The 14,174-nt window shown below is 42.0% G+C and overlaps 1 protein-coding gene across 1 annotated transcript in view; it reads left to right on the top strand.

Moving 5' to 3' along the window:
- The first annotated feature begins 2,018 nt into the window (after window positions 1–2,018).
- The window catches only part of LOC119661130 (sialin), an 82,529-nt gene continuing 70,373 nt past the window's right edge, over window positions 2,019–14,174 (top strand). The window contains exon 1 of the mRNA XM_038070329.1: window positions 2,019–2,882. The gene's annotated coding sequence lies outside the window, so the exon portion shown is untranslated. The remainder of the gene's footprint in view (window positions 2,883–14,174) is intronic.

Genomic DNA, 14,174 nt, shown 5'->3' with positions numbered 1-14,174 from the left:
AAACCCTCCTCCTTTACCTGGGCTTGGGATCAGCATACTATGTTAATAGCATGGCGGAGTTTCATTCACTTGCACACATTAAATCACATTGCATTTTATTGAAAATTACTAAGAAAAAATCTAACAAGCGGAGTTTGAACTAGTTTTCTTTCAGGTACGGAAAAAACTGGTTCTCTTCTAATCTTGTGAGGTTAAGCGTTGTTGAGAGTAGTTATATTTAGATGGGAGACCAAGTAGAGATATTTTATTGCAATTCTCTTAGATTTTTTGGGAATTGTAGATAAAAGTGCATAGAAACGTTTTGTAATCGTTTCATTATTTTTTGTACGTATTCTCCCACTTTCATGAGGTACTACAAACCATTGAAGTAAGTCAGTGACTTATACGTATAACCCAGGAAAATAAAAAGAAATCTCAAATGAGAGATTCTCTAGGAAAAAACATTATTTTCATGGGTTTTTGTTGTGGATGAGATTCCCGACTTTTTTTTTAAAGATTATGTTTATGAAATTTCATAATTTCTCAGATATCAGATGCTCTAATAGGAATAGCAATCTTCTGCCTTTATATGTACATAGGTCAGTTCCTATCGATTCGGAATATTGAGTGTAAAATGATTCAAACGTAAATCATTGGATTTTCCCCGAATCTTTCTTGAAGATTTCCATTTGCTATTTGGCCTGGTTTTTATGAGGGCGGATGACCTTTTGGCATAACTTTCAGCAGAAAAAGATTTAGAAATTAGCGAAAGTTCCCTTATAGATTATTTTAATGATGAATTGATAATTCGTTTAAAGAATTTGTAAAATTTGCTATAATTGGTTCTAATCTTCCACAAATAGCACTATCTGTATTATCGTAGGTGGTTTTTCTATAAATTTATAAAGGGAATGAATCGCATTCATAATAAAATTCCCCGGAATCAATTCTTATCTATAATAGTACCCTTTCTTCGAGGTAATTTTCATTTTATCTTTCCATTTCCGCACTTCACATGGCTCCCTATATGATCACATCAATCAATTCATCAAAAACATCTCATTTCCAGGATCACATCCTTTTGCCTTCCAGGAGCATGTGTACGGTTTCTAGGATGGATTAGTCGATCGCCAGATGATCTCAGATCCAGATGTTCTGTACTGTACACACCCTTTTCTCGCATGCACGAGAAGATATTCCATCATTTTCACTTTGAATAGCTCCGCCGTACACGCAACGTTTTCATCTATGAAATGTTGCCAGAGTGAGTATCTGATGCCGGCATCTGAGTCTGAAATTGCTCCCAGATACATAGTATAGAAGTGTATTTGTGGTGATACTGATTTGAATTTTTCTCTCAAGGTTGAGTAGTGCAGTGGGTAAGATTGTGTATTATGTACAGTACTATATCCACAGTGCTATGTCCACCTTATATACAAGCCCATATGTGTATATAGATAAGAGACCTATAAGCGAGTATCTTAGTTGCATATAGTATTATCGTTTATTTTAAAGCCGTTGGGATATGATTGCATTTGTTGCTAGACGATGTTAATGACGTCACTTGGGAAAGTCCTTAGGGGTTAGTTTTGTGATCCTAAAATTGCATAAAAAGCACAGTAACGTGGAGCTGAAATTTAGGAATATGAATGATATAATTTGGGCATCCATGGCTTAAAGGGCAACTCTTTTAAGTGTATCCAGGATTTTTTACAAATATAGTCTTTCTAGCAATAGTGAACCCCATGGTTGCCTGCATCCGTTGGATACAGTTGCTACCATCATCCCATACTAGTTGGCACTGGTCCATGTTGCCAAGAGATGCTGCTGAATCTCAACAGTTTCATCTCATTCAAATGATATAATTAAAAATCTCCAATAGTTGGCGGTGTGTTTTCCCAGCCACGTATCTGCTCTGGGCAAGAGAATGTTGCCGGCTGCTTCTAGTTCATTGCTTTTGATGATGACGCTATCGTGGCGGCGGTGACTCGATTCAATGGCGGACGCATGAACAGAGAAAAAGACCCAACCGTTGTGCAAATGAAGTTAGTTTGTTCGCAGCTCGAGTCGTGTTCATATCAAGGAAAATTGGAAAGTATCTGAAAGATACTCCTATAGAATTTACACTATAGAAAAGTACCCCCAGAAGTGGTTTAAATAACGAACTTAGGGGAGGATTGCATCCTTTGCAAAGTAACGTTCATTCAGCTGTTGGGTGGTTGTGCTCAATGTATTGATTTAAATTTTGACTCAATGAAGTGAGTGATTCAATAAGGGATAGTTAGATAGTGGTAGATAGTGGATCGGTAGTATTGTTCTAGTACTGCAGGACTTTCGAGTGAGCGCTGCAGCTTTAGACTAGGATTTGTGCAGCAGGAAGGGTCCTTTGGAGAGTCTTCCATTCACACTATCTTCGCCTAAATTATTTCGAATCTATCCCTGAATTTGTGTATCGTGTCGCCGTGCGCGAGTGATTCAGTTGCATTCCGTAAATAGTTTATCTGTCGATGTGTTTGAGATTTCTACTTAAAATCGCTTAACACTATACTCTGAGAATCTATAATTAATATCGACCCAAAAGATACTTTGTAAAAAAGATACAAACGACGACATCGAAACTAGAACCGTTTAAAAACTAATATTCGTTACAAAATTGTATCTATCGCTACTGATTACTGTAACTGTAGAAACTATTCACACTCTCTAGTGGCCCGAAACATATATAGATAGTGCGCTCGGATTGAATTTAAAGATTCAAGACTTTCAGATATTGTCTGTTGTCGCGGTTGGTGATACATTACTACGTTGTGTCTGGCTCCCCTAGACAACGTCTGGGGTTGCGAAGAGAGATATCGAACAAATCACCACAGAATAATTTCGAATAACAATTACCTGCGGAAAAGGTGAGTAAATTAGCTTTGCAAATTATTGTCGCACGACATACCGCACGGTCAAAAGTGGAACGTGATTGTGGGGTCTTTTATGCCAAGTGCTTGGTGATTTGAATTCAGTTGAAATGTTAAAATTTCCAAATTTGGTCTGCACGTTTTCAATTTGCAATCGATTTCGCGAAGTGAATGTTGCAATTGGGACTACTTTTTAAAGAGTTTGATAGCCTCTAAATCGATTGCTCTTATCAAATGTTGGTGGACTGACTTTTCCTGAGGAAGTTTCACGTCTTGATAAGAAATATGAAGTATGCGCATCACCTGTTCACCGTCAATGGTTTAATTGATTCAGATTTTTTTTGTTGAGGATGCTGGGAGTCCTGAGTCGACATCCACTTGATGATGGACCAGACCACTTAGGAAGCAACTTACTTCCTCTCTTGTGGTCCACGGGGGACTCTCCTTTTTGGGTCAAACACCCAAGCTTATCAAAAATCTTGACTGACAGTTTCGTCCAGAGCAGAGGTAACTCCTCAGGCGCTGCCTCACCCCTGCCCTGGGAGCAGCGCAATCGAAAGTAGCGACAGGTGGTAATCGCTCTATGATTCGGAATGCTGCAAAATCCATATTATGATCAATGTAATGGAGATATTAGCTTTCTAGATAACGAGCCTTGTTTACTTACGTGTGAGAAAATCCGTGATATTTTCTAATTTTCTATAAGAGGCACACGATGTGGAGTAGTTGTTACCAATTAATACCATTTATAATGCGCTTTTCACACTTCATTAGATGGTCTGGTGTGATATTTTGCCTTAGGTTTCTGGAAAAGCATGGAGGCTGGAGTCAATAATTTTAGTTGATTTATCTTTAACTTAGATGATGTGAAATGATGTGATCAATGTTTAAGGTAAAGCCTAAGTGCAAAGATAGTGATACCTGCAATCAATTAGTTGAGGTCGTTGATTAGTGATTCTTCCATTCGAAGACTAAGTTCTTTCTAGAAATTGCTTAAGGACTATGGGCGTTCCTATAGGGCTATATCATAAAGACATTTCTTGAGGGCTTCTGCTATATAGATCAATTACTAGTGGCAAATAGTGCAGCAATTCCACTCCATACCCAAAGTCGTATTTGGCAAACTAATGTTGCAGACGTTTGCACAAAACCTCCTATAAACTGAGCATTTCTTACTGTGATTGGTGTTGTCGGAAACTTCAGGTTCTCTTAGGATAGAAATCTTCGATTCGGAAAACTTCATTAATGACATCTTGAAGGTTTTGTATATTATTGTTAAGTCGACAGAAACAAATGAACCTCAAAGAGACAGAAAGGTATTTTCTACGATTTTGTCGGAAAGGTCTGCCTTGCGTACATGGAGCTGCTGAAGATAATTAATCTACCCTACGGTGAAAATTCATTTCTCATAGCAAAGTCTTGTGAAAAGTCAGGTACCATTTACCGAATATATTATCAAGGATCGGTTTTTTTCATTAATTACAGTAGGGGTTGTAGTGGTACACTGTTCTCCTTAGTAGGGGATGTGCCATCCCATCGCTTTTTGAGAAAAGTGATATTATCAAATAATTCACAAACACCAACTTTCATTACCCGTACCGTATATGTGATGTTATATCGACACCATCACATATTTACATTACAATATTACTCGGTGATATTTAGTGATCTCTTTTGAGTGGTATTACATCAGACATTAGAAGACATTATCTATCAAAAATAGTAACATCATCACCATTTCTTTATTGGGTGATGTTGTGATGTTAAACGATGTTATAATGTTAAGAGATGTTGTGGTGTTTAGGACGCGATCACATTGTAAGCTGATATCGTTCCAGCGATATTACATATATCGTATACTAATCTCTAATTTTGATACGATATAATAAGTGGCCATCAACAGGTTTTGATGGTATATTGCTAGCGAACTCCAATAAAGGTTTAATTTTCTTATGAAATGCTGTTTTTTAATCTTACCTATTGCAAGATTCTTGGCTGTTGAGAGAATGAAGAGTTTGAACAAAACAAATATGTGTCTGCACGCTAAATGTTGGCACCTTAACTTGAAAGATCGAAGAACTCGCAAGAGTCCTTCGGAAAAGGCGCATTGATATTTGCGCTCTGCAAGACACCCGATGGTTTGGTGCCAAAAGCTGCAATATTGAACGCACACGCGGTAAAAGTGGCTATAAATTTCTCTATTTTGGTAGCCCACACACTCAATATGGTGTTGGCATTGCCATCTCAGACGGTTTCGGTGATATGCCATTAAAGAAGTTGAACAATTTGATGATTGGCTAATGAAGCTCGCCATTATATCAGCTGATCGCACTATTCACTTCTCCACGGCGCACGGACCACAGACAGGTCGACCTGATGCCGACAAATATACCTTCTGGCAACTTCTCGATGAAAAGACTTGTCACGTGCCTGCTGACGATTATATCATCATTGACGGCGACTTTAATGGTCATGTGGGTGAAAGGCAGACGGTAACAGGTGCAATGGGGGAAAGGGGTTTGGACCGCGCAATGAGGTTGGCGAGCGTATAATCGATTTTGCGGACACTCATGATCTTGTACTTATGAATATATGGTTCATCAAACGATAGTCTCATCTTCTTACATTCTATAGTGGGAACAGTAAAACCCAAATCGATTATATTCTCATAAGTCGCCGACATTTTACCACCGTCACTGATTGCAAAGCCGTTCCCTATGAGACCACCGCACATCGACATCGGCCATTGATTGCCATCCTGCGAATTAAGCCACCGATAAAATATGACATTTGGACCAGTCCCACCTGTCAGCGCAACTGAAATCGAGGAGGCAATAAAACGAATGAAATCGGGAAAAGCTACAGGACCTGACGACATCGCATCTGAGCTCTGGCAAACGAAGAGCTGGGACCCAACACTGTGGCTCAGTGAATTCTTTAATCGGGTTATTCAGGAAGGGAGAACACCATCTGACTGGCAAGAAAGTACTACAGTTCCAATATGGAAAAAGAAAGGTAGTCCAGAACCGTGAAATCTTTGAAATAACCGGGAGTCAAGCCGGATTTGTCAAAAACTGCGGAACTACTTACACAATACACGCTGCGCGGTTACTCATGGAGAAACACCGTGAGAAGCATCGCCGTCTTTACATTGCCTTTCTGGATCTGGAGAATGCGTTTGACCGTGTGCCACACGAATTCATCTGGTATGTTTTACGGCAACATTTAGTGCCAGAAGAACCCGTGCGCTGGGTTCAATTACTCTACCACGAACCGAAAAGTAAAGTTCGAAGTATGGCGGGTGTATCAAAACCGCTTCGTCTCTCTGTTGGTGTTCATCAAGGAAGCGCCCTCTCACCACTCCTCTTTGTTCTTGTTATGAACACCGTCACACGGGATATTCAACGTTCAGTGCCCTACACGCTGCTTTATGCAGATGATGTTTTCTTAGCATCTGATAGCAAAAATTATCTCGCGCAACTTGTCCAAAAATGGAATGATCGCCTCATGCATCACGGTCTCAGATTGAATTTAAACAAAACTGAATTTTTGACGACCGATCCCCATGAAACAGGAACAACCACTGTCAGCGTCACTCGTTTTGATCACATCCGAAATGAGGATATCCGCGATCGTGATGGGGTTGCACCGATTGTGGAAAAATTGCGAGGGAGGCGTCTTCGATGTTATGGTCGCGCAATTCGTGCTAACGAGAATTCACTTGCCAAAGTTGGTCTGAACATCGAAGTCGATGGTAAAGGACCGACCGGCCGAAATGTGTGTGAAATGATGTGTAAGGTATAGCCTAATTGGTAAACATAGTGATACTTGCAACTAGAGGAAAGAGCTAGGTCGTTGGAAGAGAAAGGTCGTTGAGTAGTGATTCCTCGATTCGAAGCAGGAGGAGTTCCTTGAGGGTTATAGACTATATACATTCATTGCGGGCTTAAGGGATTGCAAGACATCCGATGGATTCAACTATTGCTGAATAGATCAAGTATTAGTGCTAGATAGTGCAGCAATTTCACAGTATACCCAAAGCCGAATTTGGTAAAATGGATAACCATTTTAGATTATATTACTGGTATGTCTAGGGGCTTACCAAATAAACCTTAAAAGTGCGTGTTAAGTTTTTTTTGAAGCGAAGATCTGTCTCGCTCATCCATCATATTGACCCAATTTACGATGAAGACTCCGTTGTGTTACCAAGATTTGCACCGAATAGGTAGCAAGTATGGGAGTCTGTTTCGATATCATGTTAGTAAGTGATGTGATATCATATCAATATTTGAGATAAGCGATTTCAAAAAGTAATATCACAAAAATTACCTCACAGTATGTTATCTTACTAACATCATAGCATCGGCAGCCGATATTAAAAAAATATTATTTATCTCTAGAGTGATATTAACCCTGCATTTATCACATGCGTATCGTAAAATATATGACAGCGTCAAGTAGGCTTGAATGATGTATTGAAAGATCTGTTGCAATATTACTCGATGAGGTTTGGTTACGTTTTTTAATGTGATATCACATCAGCACAAACATTACAAAGCATTACTGACCGAAAGAGCAATATCATCACCACTTCTCTACTGGGTAGTGATGCAGTAATGTTGTGATATTCTGTGATGTTCTAATGCTCAGTGAAGCTGTGATGTTTGAGCTACACTCGGTAATGTGATTTTTTACTTCAAGGTGATATGGCTTCAGTGATATTTTGCGTGACTACATTGAGAAGATTTTCAACACTACGTAAATTCTGTGGATTCTCCCATTTTTCTTCTAGTGTTATTTACTAAAGTTGCTCGACATCATCATTATCATCAACGGCGCAACAACCGGTATCCGCTCTAGGCCAGCCTTAATTAGGAACTCCAGACATCCCAGTTTTGCGGCGAGGTCCACCAATTCGATATCCCTAAAAGCTCTCTGGCGTCCTGACCTACGCCATCGCTCCATCTTAGGCAGGGTCTGCCTCGTCTTCTTTTTCTACCATAGATATTGCCTTTATAGACTTTCGGAGTGGATCATCTTGATCCATACGGATTAAGTGACCCGCCCACCGTAACCTATTGAGCCGGATTTTATCCACAACCGGATGGTTACGGTATCGCTAATAGATTTCGTCATTATGTAGGCTACGGAATCGTCCATTCTCATGTAGGAGGCCAAAAATTCTTCGGAGGATTCTTCTCTCGAACGCGGCCACGAGTTCGCAATTTTTCTTGCTATGAACCCAAGTTTCCGAGGAATACAAGAGGACTGCCAAGATTAATAATTATTAATTATGAATTAATTGTCCGAGAGGAGTCCATCCTCTCCTCTGGCTAGTCTCTTGCCTCGGACTGACATTGAAAAACAATTTTCTCTGTCAAAAATTGTTTTCCTATGTCGTGGCCAAGTTGATTCGCACTTGCGCCCTCATAAGGTGGTTGAAGCGGCTTCGACGTAGCGTCCTTCCTAATTAGCACGTTCGTAGAGGGTTTGAGATCCCTGCGCAGGACAACCACGGTTTTTGCGTGGTGGCAGGTGGTGGCGGCTTCAGTTTTGACATTGCGCCCTTGAGCAGCCGCAACAGACCAGTAGCGTTGAGTCCCGCGCTGATGTTGAGAACAGCGTCGTTGGGGAGTCTCAGATTCTCCCCGTATACCAGCTCCGTGGGACTTGCAGCAAACTCTTCGCGAGTGGCAAGATCTGCGACCAAGAAGGGTTATCTTGGGCCATTATAACGGCCTTCAGCGTTCGGTGAGAAAAGTACCTTTCGAACATCCCATTGGACTACGGGTGGTAAGCGGTTGTCCGGTAATGTTTAAAGTCGAGGAGTTTGCTCAACTCTGAGAAAAGGGAGAACTCAAATTGCATTCCCTGGCCAGTGATTATAATTATATATATATTATTATATCAAAGCGCGGAATCTATTCTCGACAAAGGGCCTCAGTACAAGATTATCCAGTAATGTCTTTCATTGGTATTGTCTCAGGCCACTGCGTGAACCTACCCCGATGATTGTGAGGCAATACCTGAAATCGTGCGAGGACCAATGATGTCGATGTAGATGGTGTGGTAACACTTGTTGGACCAAGGGAACACTCCTACCTTTTTCCTCACATGCTCTTTTGTTTTGCAATTTTGACATGCGATGCACTGTCTGGCCCAAAAATCCTTGTTCATGGACGGCCAGAAATACTTTACGGTGACTAACCGATTCTTTGTCCGAATGCCTGGGTGCACTAGGTCTCGAACGGGGTGAAATATTTCCTTTCGGAGATTGGCCGGAGCATATGGCCTTGGTCCCTTGTCTGAGGTCTCGCAGTATAAACTGAATGTTCGGCCAAAGACAGGAAACTCCCTAAATGTGCATTGGAGATGGTTCTCAAGCTCTGAAGAACAGCGTCGTCCTTCTGTGCTTCGGCACTTGCCGGAAAATCAACAGTGGCGGGAATGTTGACCTCTGTGACACGTGACAAAGTGTCAGCAACCACGTTATCTTCTCCAGACACGGGTTGAATATCGGAAGTGAACCGGCTAATAAAACTAAAGTGCCGAAATTGGCGATGATCCGTGAATAATTTGGGCGGCCTGCCCTCAAGGGAATACCGGAAGTATTTAATTGCGAGGTACGGTGCTGTAGTTCCGTTGAGCGGGGTTGAGCTGTTTGGAGAGGAAGATCAACGGTTGCCAGATTTGATGCACTTTTTGGTGAAGGACAGCACTGACGGCAAAGTTTGAGGAATCGACGAATACGACTGGGAGTGCATCTTGCTGAGGGAATGCCAGAAGTATAGCATTTATCAGCTCTTGCTGGATGAATTTTTGAAAGGTTTATGCAGTCCAAAAGTCATTCTAGTGAACTCGAAGAGTCCGAAACGTGTGCATATTGTCGTTTTCGGAATGTCTTCGGGAGCTGCAGGGATCTGATGGTATGCCTTGACTAAGTCCAAGGTCTAGAAAATACGGCAGTTTACGATAGAGTGGGCAAAATTGTGGATGAGTCGTATGGGATAGCAGTTTAGAATGGTCTGAGCATTCAGATTGGATTAGATTTAGGAACCATGTTGGATGGTTTGCAAGTACTTTGCTTATGAAGTTCTTTGAACTCTTTCCGCACAACTGCGAGCTTATGCAGTGGTAATGGGCGCACCTTAGAGAAAATTGGGGAGCCAGTAATGTTGATGTGGTGTTGAACATCATGCTAAACAGGCTCAAACAGACTGCACTCGGTAGTGATGTTCCGGTATTTTTGTAGAAGTGCTCGAATACATGCAATGTCTTCAAAAACAATGGGAAGAGTCCTGGGTGAACAGGATGAGATTTTTCCTGATGACCTACGGGAAGTTGTTTGGTCAATGAGAGGCCTATTATGTATACAAACCATAGTGGCACATGAAATCCGGGTCTAAGATGGGTATACCGATGTCCGCGATAATGAAGCGCCAAGAAAACGTTTGTCGAAATCCGAAACTCAAGTCTATCTGCTTGTAGTCATACATGCGGATCGACGAAGAATTTGCTGCCACGAGTTTCAATTATTGTGGTATTAAATTGTTAGCCGGGACACGGGAAGAGCCGAAATTTCAGCGCCTGTATCGACCAGGTAGTTGCGTGGATTGTGAGGCGACGTGGTGCTGCATTTCGAATAGCAGTCGCCAGAACTCCCGGCAAGTCCAATTTAGTTGGTGAGAAATTGCAGCGGCTGGTACACTTTGTAGTCTTTTCAGTGAATCTACGATGCTACCGCTATGCCCCGGTACTTGCCGGAGGACCCGGTGACTTACTAACCGATCGCTCATTTCGGGAGGCGGATCTAGAACTTTATCTAGTCCTACTCCCCGAACGCAAAGCACAGACGGCCTCTGCCGTTTCAGAGAGAGCTTTTAATGCTGCCACCATCAGCTGTGGTTGAGCTATCTGCTCTAAGTTGCTGCGGGACACCATTTTGTTCGCAATGACGGTCAGCATATCCAGAGACCCCGAATCCGCACACGACAGGATGGCCATCCGCTGTGAAGCCAGTCAAAGTGAATTGGGCCTCGAGTTGGAGGAACCATACTGTCGAGCTCCTACGCCGAAACGCGGCATCCGTATGGCCACGGCAGTTACCGCAGGAATTGCCTCTATTCTGGAGGATACTGTTTAGCGGAAGCGAACAACCCAAAAGAAAGAACGCGCAAGTGGAACGAGCGGAGTTAGAGACAGAAGAGAAAGAGCGGAAGAGAAGGAAGTGCCGACTGTTGCTTAACCTTTAATAATATAAATTTACGATCTTCATGTTGGTGTTGATGATGGAGAGCTCGTGGCTGTTGATGATGCGCTTGTTGATTATATTGCTGCTGATGATGTTACTGCATCGTTAATTATTGCTATTGCGTTATACCATTTTCGCGGAGTTCTTGAAGTGTCGGCTTCGTCGACGATTCTCAGATCTTCAGACGTCCTGAGGCAACCAATGGGGTGATCGGTTTAGATTGGGGGCTGGAGTAAAAGGTTCTTGTCATGGTGTAACAGAAGTCCAAGTTAGAACAGCCAGTTTTTGATGTCACCTTGGCAACTGTTGTAAAGTTCAACGGCACTAAAGGCGACGCACTTGTAGGTAGTGGTTTCGTGACGGATACTGATGCTGCATTTGTAAAAGCACTTCCACCAAATATTGATCCTGAATAACCTTCCTGATTGTTGAAGAAATGGAGCGGAAAGTTGACTTTTCGTTGATTTATTAACTCTTAAAGGTACTTCCAAAGACGAACCAATATATGCGGAGTACGCTGCACTTATTTATAATGAAACACTTGTTGTAATCTTTTTGTACTATTTACTAACGCCTTGAAGCATTTCGATTGGTTAGTTCCACTTTTCGCACGGCAAAACAAAAACTGAGTTCACTTGCGGGGTCACTAATTGTATTAAATAATTTATTTTTCTAACTTCAAACTTTATTAGAAGCATCTCAGCTGGACTCGTGAAAGTTCCTTAATTATCAAAAGAGAGATTCTTAGGCAACACGTTTGGCTTTGAATTTAAGAAGCTTGAAAGTTAATTTCTATGGTAACTTTGGTGTAAGGATTGTAGATATTGGGCTAAAGGAAGGTCTTCCTGCCCAATTTCCATTTAATAATCATCTTTGGTCCGCTGAGAAGTCCTACTCCACGTTCTCGAGAAGGTCGGTGAGAATCTGTAAATGATTCATCTGATGTGGCTTTTGCCATCATAGGAACCAAGGCGGCCATTTGAGAATATATGCTCCAAGAGAATTTTTGGAAGTACCATAGAAGTTTTATGGTGGTTGCCATTGCATCCATATTGCGGCAAAATATCTTGTGGGTTCAATGTGTGGAGAGGGGCCGCACCCTTTAATTGCGTATCCACTGCTATCAAGGCTGATCCTTCATTCGACATAAACAGGTATAGGTCTTTTGTTGAGGACGCTGGGAATCCTGAGGCCGCATCGACTTGATGACGGACCTTTTTTGATAAACTTGGATGTTAAACTCAAAAAAGAGGAGTCCGTAGACCACAGGAGAAGAAGTAAGTCGCTTCCCCAGTGGTCCGGTCCGTCATCAAGTAGATGCGGACTCAGGACTCCCAGTATACTCAACAAAAAATTCACCTCGGCCTGGTTCAGGTCTCAACTTACGACGGGTTTCACTTCAATATAATTCATACTCATGTCGTGTCGCTACTTTAGGTCACGCTGCTCCAAGGGCAGAGGTGAGGCAGCGTATGATGAGTTGCCTCTGCCTTGGACGAAACCGTCAGTCGCTTTTCTTTTTGGGTGTAGGTCTGCTTTTCATGGCGGGGATTCTTTTCTTGTCCGGAGGAAACTATCGTCCAAGACCTTCATCTCCTTGGGGCGTTCCAGTGTTTCAGTTGTTTTCCACAGTGAGCACTTAAATGATCCCATTGGCTCCAGGTTTGCAAGATAGTAAATTTTTTTGTGCAGCAGAGAACTCTGAAGCGTCTTGTTGCAGCAAATAGTTTTGGTTAGGCGACCTGTTAACAGTATTTCTGGCACTTGCATCTTAAGCGCGTTGTTGGCTAAATGTTCGATCCGGTCCTTTATGGGCAATCAAATGGGATTAGGTATGCTTGATTTATCATTTCTATCAAAAATATGTTTATTAGCTTCTTTCAGGTCTTTGTTATTGAGTGGAATATGGGTATTGAAGCTAGTTTGATGTTTTTGTTGGAAGATTGGAGGGCACTTTCCCATGTTGGAGCTACTTGTCTATACATCTATGGGCAAAGCCTTTCATAACGGCTAAATTTTTGAAGTTGGTAGCTTTGATCTGCAATGTTCATGCTGGTGTTGAAATCTTTCCTAGTTATGAATTTATTGCAAAGTGTTTTGAAAAATTACAAAAACTGATGGTAAATATGGTCTATATATGCTAAAAATATTCATGTAAGAAAGAGCGACCAATCAAGTCTACGGTGGAACTGTAAGGGCAAACGCAAAACCGTGCAGAGAATGGACCAGATTGTGATCCAAAAATTGCTGGAGAATCCGAAAATAGCTTTTAAGAATTTGGAGCAGGAAAATAGCCTTTCCCGTTGAAATTTATATTCCGGGCCCCCGAGAAGACTCCGGGGTCATACGGAAAAGATCCCTTTCCATCCCTCTTGTCAGGCCTGATTGTACTAATGAAAATGGGCTTCATCGTTAAAAAAAACAATAGCACCCTCGGGAGCGACATCAAGAAGAAGCTCACACGCGTTCATTCGAGAATTGAACTCACGTTCTGAAAGTTCCTGCACTATCGCCATCTTATAGGGATGAAAATGAAGATCATCACGAAGAATTCTTCTCACAGAACGATCGGTTAGTCCAAGGGCAGATGCGTGTTTGCGCGCAGAATGCCGTGGCGATCGCAACATTGACGCTCTCACTGCTTCAATGTTCTCAGGTGATCTAACGGGCCGATGGACTCCAGTTCTTCCTTTTGTCGCACTTGCAGTTTGTCTGAATGTAGTGACCCATGTAACAATTGATTTGCGGTCAGGTCCGGAAGCCAACGGGGCTAAATTAAAGCGATTCCGAAATGCACGCTGTGTTGCAATAACCGAACATCCGCTTGAAAAGTAAACCTCAACGGCAAAGGCACGCTCCTCACTATTCCAACGCATGATGGCGACTGAACCGTGTCGGGACAAAACTTTACAGTATCCCCTCTTGAACGAGACCACTAGCGCTCCGCTATGACATCAACTAACTGAGTGGCGCGCATTTTAAAAAAGGAAGTTATGCTGCCGCACCCTGTATAAGAGGCACACGATGTGGAGTAGTTG

Source organism: Hermetia illucens, chromosome 1 (genome assembly GCF_905115235.1).
Source record: "Hermetia illucens chromosome 1, iHerIll2.2.curated.20191125, whole genome shotgun sequence".
In the NCBI taxonomy this organism is placed as follows: domain Eukaryota; kingdom Metazoa; phylum Arthropoda; class Insecta; order Diptera; family Stratiomyidae; genus Hermetia; species Hermetia illucens.
The sequence above is the reverse complement of the archived record's forward strand: the minus strand, read 5'-3'. Positions and strand labels throughout refer to the sequence as shown.